The following is a 14,195-nucleotide window of genomic DNA, read 5'->3' as shown; positions in this document are numbered from 1 at the left end:
CCTGCAGCCAGATGCCAGCACCAAAGTGTCCCCAACGTAGTTCTCAGGGCCCCTGTAGCCTCACCTGGTGGCCCGCAGAAAATCCAGAACCCAGGCTGCCCCTGACCTGCTGCGCAGACCTGGGCAGGAGGCCCAGACATTGCAGTCCTGAGCCATGCCCTGCTTCTCTGGTACCCAGCACAGTGGCACAGTGTGAGGCAAGGCAGGGGTGCAAGGACACCCCATATATAACCTCCAGGGAGCCTCTGGTCCTGTGCAGAGTCCCACAGGGAAGTAGGAAAGACATACACCACACATGCCCTCATACACGCATACACACAGTGTGAAGTATGTACACCCATTCACACAGGCGTATACAGTGCACACACACACGCATCCCCTAACACAGGCGCACACACAATGCAAACGTGTCTGCACACTCACAAGGCACATACATTTGCATGCACACCCTCACAATGCACTTGTGTACACGCTTACAAACACACAGGCTCATGTTCATAGCGCCCACGTCTACACACACCTCACTCTCACACACAAACACCTTTCCTTCCCGAGCCTGGCAGGAAGTGGGCTCACCCTGGACAGGGGTCTGCTAGTCGCCCGCCGATTACCTGCTCAGACACAGGGAATAAAGGAGCGGGAGGCGCTGCCACAGGTGCCTCGGGCCGCACGACCACGCTGATGCAAGCGGGCAGTGACTCCGGGAAGGGTTCCCTCCGCTGGACAGAGACCTCTCTGTGGAGGCGAAGGCCGTGGGCGCCACCAAAGGCCTGGGCCATCCCAGCCTGGAGCCCAGAACAAACAGCCGCCTCTGCGCGCCAGTTCTGCGGCAGCTGCCTCTGGCCCCAGGGCCCAGTGCTGGGCATGGGGAGGCAGGCGGGGCACATGGGCTGGGGCTTTGATGTCGAGGTGGGGAGGGAGGCAGTGGGCAGGGGGAGAAGCACGGCAGGTGTGGCCCGGGCTCCACACCCACCCCTGGGTTTCATGGTCCCTGGCCCAACATCTGCCCGGTGGCTCCTGCGTGGCCCGCAGCCATGACGCTGCTTCTCAGAACCTCTCCTCCCTCGCTTACCAAAAGTGAGGCGTGCAAGACAGCCGTCCGAGAAGCCGGCAGGTCAGAAACACCCACGTGGAGGGCGAGGTCACCCTGCCACTGTGCTCTACAGCCCTCCTCCCCAGCACACAGAAGTCAGGACCCAGCCCTGCCCCTCCCTGCCAGGCCCTGCTCAGCCAACAGCACCCCACAGACTCCCCATGAGCAAATAAATGATAAAGCTCAGCCCATTGCACACCTCAGCAAGATCGCTCTTGAGCCAAGGCAGTGAGTCTCTAACGGTGGAATGTCAGGGAGAATACTTCTCATGACCTATCGGACAGCTGGGAGGCCACCACTAGGAAAACAACACTCTTTTTCCCTTCTTTGGCTAGGTCTTTTTTACACTTACAAAACACAGAGCTATCATTCTCAGTAAGCTGCACACACATCATCTCCAAAGTACCCCCAGCAACCCAAAGATAAAATGTTCATCCCAGTGAAAGTGTAAGCGACACGTGGAGCGGCCACTCAAGGCTGGGGACCCAACACTGCCCCACAGGGTCCCACTCCTCTGAGCCCCCAGAGGTGGTGCCACCTCCCTGTCACTAGTGGGGAAGCTGAGGCTTGGGGAGAGACGTGACAGCCCCGGGTGGGCCGTGGTGGTTCTGCTCAATGCTGATCTGCGCCACACCTGGAACAGAACCCTCAGAAGCCCAGAGAGAGGTGGGATGCAGTGAGGCCAGGACAGGGAGGGGGACCCTGGCGGCGGCACGCTGGCCACCCCCACACGCAGCCCCTCCAGCGCCCCTCGACCCCCTTCTTCCTTCTGAAGGGCATCAGCGACTCCTCCCTCCCCTGCTCGCCAACCCCACGCTCCAATTGTGCGTGGTTGGATTTGCCCTTGTAACAAGGGTCACGTGGACAGCTCTCCTTCTGCACCCGAGAGCCGTCTTGGGCTGACGTCCCCAGTCCAATGAATGGGGCCATCAGGCACAGCGACCAGAAAGCTTTGGCTAAGAGGAGCCAAGGAAGATGAAGCCGTGGGGCGGGGGGCTCGCAGGGCGCCTGAGCTCACTTCTCTGCCACCCCCCACCTGTTCCACCATCGTTCCCATTTTATAGGTAAAAACCTCAAGGCCTGAGGCTGGGTAGCACAGCATTTTGTACACATAAAGGCGGACCTCAAATCCCACTGCCATCTGACCCAGAGATCCATTGTCAAGCCAGGGACCCACAGCTCCAGGGTCAGGACTGCATTTCCAGGCCTCGGTCACCCTTCCCGCACTGGTGCTCGGCTCCTCTGGCCCGGCCCTCATGCTCTGTGGGTGACTCAGGCCACATGCTCCCCACGGATGCTCGTGCCAGTCTCTGTACCTCCCGTGCCCTCTGCTGCCCAGGAAGTTAGGTGAAGCCTCGAGCCGTGCTGCTCTGAAACCCCGGCCGCCCCCACACAGGTGATGCCAACAGCAAAGGAGGCTGGGGACCTCGGGCACCATCACCACCAGCGCCCGGCCGGCTCTGTCATCAGATCCCCAGGGACACAGGCCCTAGTCCGGGCAGCCAGCCTGGTGGGTGGGTACCTAGGACCCAGCACCCAGGGTCCAGCCATCCCCAGTGGCCAAGGCAACTGTCCCACTCCCCTACCTTTCTAAGTCACAGAGCAGGGTGACTGCTCTGAAGGGAAGGCTCCAGGACACTGGACTTTTCCCAAACAGTCCTCATGTTGTTTTGCCACCAGCTAAAATATTTCAGTCTCAGATCAGAAAGGAATTCAGGCCATCAGCAGCCCAGGGCAGCAGGACCAGACAGACAGCCGTGGTCTGTCTCAGGCAGCAAGGCCAAGCTTGCCTTGGGCCTCCCAGGAGTCCGGACTCAGGCCCTGCACACGAGACGGCCCTGCCCTCCAGGAACTGCACAAGCTGGGCAGTTCGGCTATGCCCCCTGTCCACAAGGGAAGGTGCCTCTTCCTCCGGGCTAGGCCTGGGTGGGTCCAGAGGCCCAAGGTAACGTGCTGGCTCAGGCTTGGCCCTCCAGGGACCAGCATGGGCCGAGCAGGAGGAAAAGGAGCAGCCCGGCTGTCTCCTCCCATAGCAGGCCCCAAGCTGGCCAGCACTGCCTGGCCTCAGTGGCCCTGCGGTGCATGATGGGACACAGGGACCACCAAGTGCTTTCCAGCTGCTTTTCCCATCGCAAGCCAAGGCAACCCAAGGCTTCACAGGGGAGGTGGCGCCAGGGAGCCGGAGCAGTCAGCGGCCACACCTGGAGCAGAGTCCCTGATCCAGCAGGGGTCCCTCCTCCCAGCCAGCCCCCTCGACCAGGCCCCTACCCAGGACTACACACAGAGGGAGGGGTGGACTGGCCAGGGCGGGGCCTGGCACCCTGAGCTCCCTCTGCCACCTCCACCTCCAGCAGCAACCACAACACTCTCGTCTGGTGAGAGCTGTGCTTTCCCCAGCGATAGGCCCAGGGTCTCTGAGCACCCTGAAACACCCCAAAGTCTATCCGTAACTGCTGCCCGCCCCTCCTGGCTGCCTCGAGGGCCCTCCCTCCACCGGGGCTCTGCTACCAGGTGAGGATCAGAAGCTAATTGGAGACACAACTCCTAATTAGCCTTTTGTTAATTAAAAAGTGGAAAACTAATTACTTAACCACCATCACCTGTGTAACGTTTGGAATCTTGGAAAGCATGTGGCCCCAACAGAAGGGGGGCAGCCAGAATGTCCCCAGGAGGCAAGGCTGGGGAGGCAGAGTCAGCCATCTCCCGAAACCTACCTCCCGCAGCCCTGACACGAGCACGTGGGGCCAGAGCTCAGGGGCCCAGGGCAACCCCACCACAGCGTCCTCCGAGCTGGCCACTCAGGGGCTGTGAAGGTTTGGATGAATAAACTGCTTCTCAGAGCTCAGACCATGGAGCAAAGGCCCCAGTGCCATGTGACAACATTGGCATGAATGGCGCGGGTTAGGAAAAGCCAGGAAACAAAACAGATCCGAGCTGGGGTGAGCAGGGACAGCAGGGGAGGGAGGGTTCTGGGACAAGACGGCAGTGCCAGCCATGCAGCACTGGGACCATCTTCAATGTCACGACCTGCACGCTCCACACGGCTAACATGGTAGATTCCATGGTGCACCCATTTTGACGCAACCATTCTTTACAGAAAAGGATGGACCAAGGTAAATATCCCAGCCACAAATTCCCTAGGGCTGGCAGAGCCACACCAGGCCCCCCTCTCTCCCCCAAGTTCACAGCCACACACGTGAGCTTCCTAGGGACGCAGAGGAGAGCCTCCCAGACTCCAAGGCTCGAACCTGGACACAGGCTGGCCAGTATCCCCAGAAAGCCCTTCCAGGACGTCCAGAAATGACACTTTGTAATGAGCAATCGTTTACTTCTCACTAGTTTTTTCCTTTTCCCCTCCTTAGACTTATTCAGCTTTTTTGCTACAAACATCAAACTGTCAGGCTTCACCAGACACAATTATTATGTCTTGGGGCACTGGGGAGAAAAAATTAACCGATTAAAACTCAATTAACTGTGGACAAGAACCAAAAAAATAAAAATAAAAATCACATACCAGTTGCCCCAGGATTAGTTAAGAAAACCCAAGCTCTCCATCCCTGGAGTGGGGACCCCAGCATAGAAACACAGAAGAGAAAAACAATGACAACAGTGCGGCTTGGCTTAAGGGACACGGCAACAGGAAGGCCACCCTTGACAACTGTACCTCAAAGGTCCAATCTCCCCTTGGTGGATGGGGAAACTGAGGCCCAGGCACACGAGCAGTAACCTGGCCACAGCCTGGCGTACAGTGGCCAAGGCAGCCTTGGACACCAGTTCCCGGTCTGACTTCTCCATCAGGTGGGCAGAGGAAAAGGGGCAAGGGCCATCCTCCAGGCGACGGCCCCACTGCAGAGGGGCCAGGAAACACATCTCGCCCTCACTGTAATGGTGCTGACTGCCCAGACCTCATCATCTCAAAGAATCAGCTTAACTGGCAGACACAAGGCAGCCAGGCACCCACCCAGCGTGCCAAGCACCTCTATGGGGGCTGCATCACGCCGCACACCTGCAGCAGCAAACACCCTTCCTGAGACTTCTAGAAGGCACCCCTCAGTGTGGCGCAGGCCCCCTCCAGGGACACGAAGCAAGAGACTGGGGCAGAAACACCTGCACCTGCACTTTGGTGCTCTCACCTGGCCCAGGCAGACATCACCCATCAAGAGCTGAGCCTCAAAACCTCAATGAGCCCATATCAGCCACTCTCAATCACTTAGGACTCATCGATGGAGCCCAGGAAGAAGAGAGGTCACCAAGGTTACGCACCCACACCATGCAGGGACCCACCCAGGGGCTCTTGTCAAGGCCCCTCTAAGCGGAGAAGGAGTCTTCCACCAACAGTGCTGGGAAAGCTGGATGCTACATGCTGGGTGGCCCTCAGAGTCTAGCACGCTGTCTTGAAACGCTGTCCTCAGGTCTCAGCCGCACACCCGCACCCCACGCTGTGCACTATACTCTGCCTTTCCACCTGGAGCCACCTCCCTCGTCCTTTCCTCCACAGACCCTCTCTGGTTTCTGGCCCCTTGATCTCTCAGAAGTGGACAGTCACAACCCCCAGGCTGTCCCAGCTCCCAGCCCAGCTGCACATCCTTCCTGCACAGGGGCCATAGGATCAGCTCCCCAGGAAGGATCACTCTTGAATTTGAGCCCAGGTCTGGGAGTCACAGCCACCCTGTGCCCTGTGCAGGAGCCTGAGACAAAGATGCAGAGGCCTGAGCACAAAGCTCAGGTGCACAGCGCCGCAGCCTGGGGCCCGTCGCAGAGCAGTCGCTCTCTGCTCTCAGCCAGCACCCGGGAAGGGGAAGGAAGCCCCGGCCTCGATCCCCATCCTCCCTAGCACAGGTGGGGAGAGAGAAATGGCTCCATGCACACGTGTGCTTCCCTGCACACAGCTGGGTGGCCAGTTGTCAAGTGCTTCCAAAAGTGCGTACGTTAATGATGTCCTGAGAAGACACAACCCGCAGAGCAGAGATGTCCCCAAGCAGAGGCTCAGACACCCTTGCCAGCGCCCTACCCAGGGCTCCAGCGCCCGAGGCGGCTCCCGCTCTGTAGTGCCATGCTGTAATCACCACGCGGAAGTGGCTGAGAGAGCAGAGCGCCTGGCACAACGCCTGGCCGAGGCGTGGCGCTCAGCGGGGCATGCGAATGAACTGGGCAGCCAGAGCTCTGAGAGCCCGGGGACTGGGCCACAGGACTCGACAGGGGCCCCGCCTCACCAGTGTCATGGGCAAACAAGCGATACCCCGAGGTTACTGCTGCACCCTCCTGGACAGGCAAGCCAGGGCCGTGTCCGGCTGTGCAGAAGCCAAACCGAGGGCTCAGTGCACGGCAGTGACCATTCTCCATGCACCTGCCCAGCCCTTGTGCACAAAGGCCAGGCAGATGCAGGAGGGGCAGGATGCAGGCTGGCAAGGCTGGCACCTCTCATGCCGCCCCACTGGGCTGTGCACTCCCAGCTCCAGCCCCATGGAGGCATCACGCAGGGCCATGAGCCCCTCTGGATCCCCCTCTCACTGTCCCCAGAGGACCCGGGCTTCAGCCTCCTTACACAGATGCGGGGCCATGGCTCGCAGCCTGCTTTGGCCCAGCCCAAGCCCCACAGTGTCCACAGGCCCAAGTTCCCTGGCGGCACAGCACTGCAGCTCCCCTGACCCGCTGAGTCCCCAGGTCCTGTGGAGAGTGGCGCTGGGTCCTGGTGGGAGGGTGGGCAGGAAGGGGTTGCAGCAAGCCCAGGGGCACAGGCGGGAAGTCTCCCACCCAGGCCGGATCTGCCGGGACACTGGGCTTTAGGATGAATTAACAGTGCCAGCTCAGCTCAGGAGGAGGAGAGGCATCTCTGGGGAAGGAGGAGGGTCCCACATCCAGGTGAGGTTTGCAGCCAGATCCTCACCGTCCTGGAGCTGGCCCCATCGTGTGCACCCCCCGACACACGAGAACGAGTCCTGGGGGGCGAGCGTCCTCAGCTGGGGGAGGCCACGGTTCAAACTCAGCCTTCAGCTCCTCAGAGCTCACTCTGAGCAAAGTGTCAGGCCAAATGCCACACGGGGGACAAGTGGCGTGGCAGGGCCATGCCTCCTTGCCCAGCCACGGCCTCCTGAAGAGGCTGCAGCACCAGGAACCCACACCTGGAGGGGGCCGTCTGCACCTGCTCCTATTCACCGGTAGTCTTTAAGAGATGCTGCAGGCCCTGGCGGCCTCCCACCACCTCCCGGCCTCTGAACCACTTCCAGTCTCCAGCCTGGCTTTTCCAAACACCCTGCAGACCCAATGTCCCATGTGCCCTGCTCCTGCAGACAGCTGCAGAGTAGAGGGCAACGTGACCTCTGCCTTGGGCAGGACCCAAATACGACCGACTCCGGCTCACGGGTACCATGGAGCTCATGGAGCTCGAGCGGGACACCCCTCAGCTCTGGGCCTCCACTTTCTCCGTGCTGCCTGAGGATCTCCAGGGAAACAGACCAGAGGACTCAGCTCAGGATGGCTGTGAAGTACTTCCACATCTGAGGGAAGGTCAAAGGGCCTGGGGACGCTCCTCACCAGCAAGTGGTCCTTAAAGGAGACCCGCTGAACATTTTGGAAGTGCCAGAACCGTAAACTGGTTCCCTGCAAGGTGTGCCACTCCCCAGCTCACAGCAGATACAGCCCAGCAGACGGTGGGTGGCTCTGCCCTGGGAAGACTCCAGGGCCAGCTGCCAGACTGCCCAGCCTCACCAGGCCCACAAGGCGGCCGGCTCCCCGGACCTCTGGCAGCCAGAAGCACCCTGCGGCTCCAGTTCCCTCCTGCAGGAAGGGCCTCTCCACCAGGTTGTCTCGGACTCCCTCCTCCCAGCCCTTCCCACCCTCCCAGCCTCCGCCGTGCACAGATCCAGTCACTTTCACCCCGACCCAACAGTGACGAATCTCCATCGCTCCCTGCTTCCCGCTCCAACCCCACAGATGTCCTCCATCACAGCACCACCTGCCCCGGCGGCCTCCTTCCACAGGACATGGGTACAGCTGTCTGTTTCAAAGCCCAGAGGAGGCTCAGGAAAGCCACCAGCCAGCAGGCCATGGCGCTGGTCAGATGTCACCACCTTCCCAGGAGCCGGTACAGCCTGGGGTGGGCTGAGGATGTGGGGTCCCCGGACCTGTGGAAGAGCCTGCTCGCCTCCCGCGAGCCTCAACTTCCCATCCTATAAAATGGGACGATCAGAGGCAGCATCGGCTCAGCTATGTTGTCACCAGCCCCTTGGTGAGGGGCCGAGTACCTGCAGGGTCAGAGATAGAGATCTCAGAGGAAGGTCATGGAAATCCCCCAGCCGCCACAACCCTCCCTCCAGGCTGAATTCCAAACTGGGGCAGACAGGGACCTGAAGAATCAGCCTGGGGGCCACCCAGGGGGCCTCCAGCGCGCAGGATAAACCCACAAGACAAAAGCCCACAAACCGGACAGGAAGGCTAGAGTCTGGCCGTGGTGGGGAGGTGGCAGGACCCAGGGAACTGCGTCAGCACGGCCTGGCCTCGCTGCCAGGCAGTGGGAGCACAGCACGGCCCTCACACAGCCGCCCCACAGAACAGGAAGCTTCCCGGACTCAGCTGGAACCTGATCTCTTCGGCACAACCCTGGGGAAAACACCAGGGAAGGTGGCCAAGGCAAAACCCCTCCCAACCAGCCTGCCGGATCCTCAACCCCTGCTGAGCCTGGGGCAAGTGACCAAAGGAGGAGAAAATACTCACAAAGCCAGGACCAGTGAGCTCGCTAACTTCCTGAATCCTCAGAAGACCGCCAGGAGCAGGACACCCACGGCCCTAGCTCCCTGGCTCGGTCCCAATGAGAACATTAGCTAAGGAGACAACACGGAGGTGGCAGGGTCCACTCCCAGCTAGGTGGGACTCACAGGAAGCCGCACTCTCTCCTGCCCACCGGGGAGAGCGGCTTCCCAGGGTTCCTGCAGCCCTGGGTCTGCAGGGGTCAGCACTGGGGCCAGAAGCGAGGGAACCCGCCCAATGTCTGGGGCACCCAGCAGTGGGGGTCAAGCAGGACCTCTGCACCTGCCCCGCTCAGCCTACCTCCCAGCCTCAGGCTCTCCCGCGAACAGCACAGCCGACCAGCCCGCCACCTACCACACTCTTAACACTCGGGGTCCTTGTGATGCCTCCCCCTTTACCATAAAAGCACAGAGCAAGACGCCAGGGTGCAGACTAGATGAGCACTCGGTCACTGGAGTAGCTGCTCCTCCTGTCAATGACCCACCATACCCAACACCCACAACTCTAAGGAGAAAGGGGTTTTATTTGGGCTCACAGTTCATAAAGGTTTCAATCCGCAGTCGACTGGCTCCGAGGCAGGGTGGCAGGGCAGACGGGCATCGCAGAGGAGAAAGGGTTCATGGTGTAGCAGCGAAAGCAGAAAGGATCAGGGGAAGTGGGACAGACAGACCCTTCTAGGCCACACCCCCGGTGACCCACCTCCTCTAATCTGGCTTCGCCTCCCAACAGCACATTCAGCTATGAACTCATCAGATGATTATCACGCCTCCAGGATCCAATCACATCCCAAATGCCTCACCTAGGAGTGCAGGAGGCTTTGTGAGACTGACTCGCTACCTACTGCGAGGCCTTAGAGAGACATCTAGATAAAAGCCATAGTATTCTGCCCCTGGCCCCCAAAAGACAGGCCCATTCCTTTATGCAAAATGCACTTAATCCTTTTCTAGGAATTGCCAGAGTCCTATCGAGCACTGTTGAGAAGACCCAGTCCACAGTCTCCTCTGAGACTCCAGGCAAAGTCTTTGCTGAAGCCCCTATAAATATCAAAAGAAAATCGAATGCGTCCAACATACAACGGCACAAAAAAGATATTCCCATTCCAAAAGGTAGAGTCTGCATAGACAAGAATGGGGCCAAAGCAAGAACAAAATCCACCAGGCACAGTCCCGCAGTTCCAGGTCTGCGACAAGATGTGAACGCTCTGCTCCAGCTGCCCAGCCCCACGGCCTCTCTTCACACACTGCCCTCTCGGGGGCACCCGGCTCCCGGGCCACCACTCTCAAATCTGGGTGGAAGCTCCCTCAGCCCACAACACCTACATTCTGCATGTACTCAAAACCAGCGCCAGGTAGATGACACCAAGGTCTGCCACAAGCTCGAGCCAGCTCAAGCAGTACCCAGACCCTGTGCCTCGAGCCGGTGGCTACAGAGGCCTCAGTGTCTGGACTGAATCTGGGGGGAATCAATTCTCTAGGCTGCTCTTCTTCTCTAGCATGGCCCTGGGGCTCTTTTCTCAAAGCAGTCTCTCACTTTTTCTTTTTCTTTTTCTTTTTTTGCAATTCTGAGCCTGCCAAAAGTGGGGTCTTGCCGGTTCCTGCCATGCCCTCAGGCTGTTTTTTCTGGGATCCTGTTCCAGAGTACTTGGCTTCTTTTTAATGTTAATGTTTTTAGCTATCCAGCTCTCCTCTGCTCCTTAGCAGAGCTTCTTTCTGGCTAACCGAAAACTTTAAATCATCTCACAGGTTATTTTGCTCTTCATTATTTTGTTTTTTGTTTGTGCTGGGGATATTTTGTTCTGTTTGAGACAGCATCTCACTCTGTAGTTCAAGCTGATCTTGAACTCCCTGTGTAGCCCAGGCTGGCCTCCAACTTGCAGCAAACCTCCGGCCTCAGCCTCCCGAGCGCTGGGCTCACAGGTGTGCGCCACCACGCCCAGCTGCTCCTGATTCTTCCTGTAGAGCTGGCCAAAAGCCCCCAACAGTACCCAAGTCAAAGCCTGAAGGTTTGCCTTGAAATTTCCTCCACCAGATTAGTCTGCTGCCCTTAACCTAAGTCTCCTACAAAGTCTTAGGTCATGGGCAAAATGTAGACAAATTTTCTGCTAAAGAATAACACACACAGCCTGGAGTCCACCTGCCAGTGAAGTCCTTATTCCCAAATGAAACCTCCTGAGCCTGGTCTTTTCCACCAGCTTTTTATCGACATTCTGGTCTTCTGAGCTCTGACAAGAACCTCCCACCAAGCTCTTTCGTTGCTGAGACGCAAGAGCTGACACCCACAACTCTAAGGTGAAAAGGTTTATTTCAGCTCAGAGCTCTGTAGAGGTTTCAGTCCATAGCTGACTAGCTCCAAGGCAGGGCAGCCTGGGGAGAGGGGCATGGCAGAGAAGAAGGAGTTCATGGCAGGACAGGAAGCAGACAGAGATTGAGGGAGGAGGAAGGGAGATCAACCCTTTGGGCCACCCCCCACCCCCGTGACCCACCTCCTCCCAATGTCACGGTGGGCTGAGAACTCACCAATGGACCAATCCACCCATGGGCTCACTCTGCCTCAGGGGCACATCCAGGCGTAAACCACAACTAACATCCCCAAGGGCAGAGTGAGGACTCAGAAATCTACGCCTCTCACTGTTCTTTCTACCGCTAAAGCCCCGCAGCTAGTCCAAGTGTCCCGAGGGCAAGACTGTGCACATCCTCCTCTCCGTGTTACCACCTGTGCAGCAGCGACTTTATAATCTTAGCAAACGATACGCTTAACCAGTGGATGGGCGTGTGGGCAGGTGGATGAAGGGAAGGCATGAGGGATGGAGAAATGGGCGATAGAGGGAGGAGAGGATGGAGGGATGGAGAGCAGATGCTAGGCAGACGAAAAGAGAGGGGTCGGGGATACAGAGTCCGTGAAGGATGGACCAGAGAGTGGATGAACGAGCGAGCGAGCGAGTGAATGAGTCAACATGTGATCAAATGAAGGCATTTTGTCTACCCAAGGAACAACTCAACCACACGAGAAACTTCCCAAGCTGAGAGGCAGATGTTTAGAAAATGAAGGGGCTAAACCCAGAGCCTGGACGATGCCTGAGGGCAACAAACCTCCTAAACGACAGGGGAAACAGGGCACTTTCTAAGCCAGCCTGAGACGGATAGAGCAGCTACTCTGTACAGGTCCTTCCGTGCTCTAACTCAGCGAAGGTACGCAGGAGACGGCCAGGCAAGCAGGAGTAGGAAGGAACCTTCACCCTCACGCGCCAGACTGTGGCATCTGTCCCCTCGCTGACCCAGAACCAACACAGGCTTCCCTGGCCAAAGAGGCCCAGCCCTGGAGAGCACCCCTTTGCCCCCAGCCTGCCCTGCTCACAGGTGACAGCTGCACTGTGATTCTAGAGCTTCACTTCCCAGAGCGGGATGGGCGCCACCTCCCTCCTGGCTGGGATACCCGTCACTCGTCACGGCTTAGGGCTAGGGCAGAGCGATGGTCGTAGATGCACGGCCTGACGTGGCTGCAAGGTGCTGGGCACACCTCGAGCAGATGTGGGTGACTCTACTGGACCAGTTACAGATAGCGAAAGTAGCCACAAAAGGGGTCGGCCCAAAACACCCCTTCCCTGCAAAAATACCATCAAGAGCCACCAGGAGAGACCAGCACAGCCAGTCAGACGCCAGACAATAGCCCCCTCTTGGGGTGCACTCCCCAGCACTCCCCACATCCTCTGGCTCCAGGCCTCACTCTGCACAGAAGTGCTAACCACAGGCTTACCGTGGCCAGAAAACCACCCGGGCAAGGAGGAGGGCAACAACAGGAAACCGAGGCAGGTGGCCAGAGCCAGGGGCAACGCTGCCACTGGGGGATGCGAACCTTCTCCTGCTGCCAGGGCACCTGGGCAACTCAGCCACCGGCTACCACACACACAGGCCGTGATCACACCGCAGAAAGGCCACAGGCACGGCAGCTCTGGTGTGGGGACCGGGAAGCAGCCCAGGGCCAGGGCCCCCTCCCAGGCTTCAGCAGGACCTCACCGCTGCCTCCACAAGAAGGCCCTGGGGAAACCAAGTCATTGGGCGAGGCCGCACCTGGTGATGGCAGAGCTGAGACCCAGGTCCACAAGCTCAGCTCCTGACTCAGCCTCCATGGGGCAAGAGCTCCATCTTTACAGACGAAAGCAGGCAGCTCCCCACAAGGTAGCCATGGCGGCCAGGGCAGGTGTGGAGGGCGTCCCACGTACTCAACCCCCACACCCAGCCCACACACACTGCAGGTTGGAGGTGTGGAGGCGTGGGTCCAAGTCACCCCACTGGGACCTGATGGAGCCCACGGTGAGAAACCGAGGCAGCCTGAGTTCAAGGCTAGACGGGAGGATAGCACGGAGAGGCAGTCCTATGCCTCTCGGAGGCCCTGGATTTCGGGGCAGTGCTCAAGGCTGGACCCTGCTCCCCTCAGCTCAGCCAGGGAGCCTGAGTCACGACGTCACCTCCAGTTCCCACACCCCACGCTGTGACTCAAAGCCCAACCGCCCCATCCACTCTCCACTTCCTATAGGCAGGTGCCAGGGAGTGGCAAAGCCCCACCGCTGACCAGCCCAGGGCGACTCCAGCAGACCAGGGCCAGGCACGATGGAGCCCTACACAGAGCCCATGCCACCAAAGCTCCTCCGCAGTGCCAAGGGCGGCCCTTTGAGAATGTCTGGCCACACAGCTGGCCGGCCGTCTGATGAGTTTAATTCAAATGTATGTGCATCTTAGATCATTGTATTCCACGCCAGCAAATCAAAAGCAACACAAAATTACACACTGAATACTCTGGACTTTAACCGTGGCCAGGAATGGGCTGCGCCTGGCTCTTCTCCATGAGACTCTTTTCAGTGCCAGCTGTGTAAGTGTGAGTAGGGGGTGTGTGTGTGGGCATGACAACATTCGTGACTGTGAATGAGTGCCTTGAGTAAGTGGTGTGTGTGAGCGTGTGGCCACAGGTGTGATTCAAACAGGTACACATCTACATAAGCGTGCAAGGGTGTGAACGTGTATATCAGGATGTCAGAGCTGTGTGTGCAGACAGCTGTGTATGAATGTGTGTGCCAGCATACGACTGTGTAGCTCTGGCCCACCGACCCCATCCTGTCCAGGCCCTGCAGGCAAACCCTGCTCTGCTGTCCGCCGGGAGCAGCGCCAAACCATGGAAATCAAAGCTGCGGAGCTGTGAGCCCCTCGCGGGAAGAGACCCTGCACGGCGCGATCCAAGCCTCAAGCATACAGGCAGCTGACAGCCCCAGGGCACAGTGACCGAGTCACAGCCTGGGACCTCCGCGTGTCACAGAAGAGACAGGTGGAGTTTTCTAAGAGCCGAGATCACAGACACACACGGG

The 14,195-nt window shown here is 58.8% G+C and overlaps 1 protein-coding gene across 1 annotated transcript in view; it reads right to left on the bottom strand.

Moving 5' to 3' along the window:
- Vav2 (vav guanine nucleotide exchange factor 2) overlaps positions 1-14,195 on the bottom strand; it is a 98,814-nt gene that overhangs the window by 75,507 nt on the left and 9,112 nt on the right. The gene's annotated exons all lie outside the window — the stretch shown is intronic.

This window comes from Fukomys damarensis, unplaced genomic scaffold, assembly GCF_012274545.1.
Source record: "Fukomys damarensis isolate Sample0158 unplaced genomic scaffold, DMR_v1.0_HiC HiC_scaffold_36, whole genome shotgun sequence".
Taxonomy (NCBI): domain Eukaryota; kingdom Metazoa; phylum Chordata; class Mammalia; order Rodentia; family Bathyergidae; genus Fukomys; species Fukomys damarensis.
This window is presented reverse-complemented; position numbering and strand designations above follow the sequence as displayed.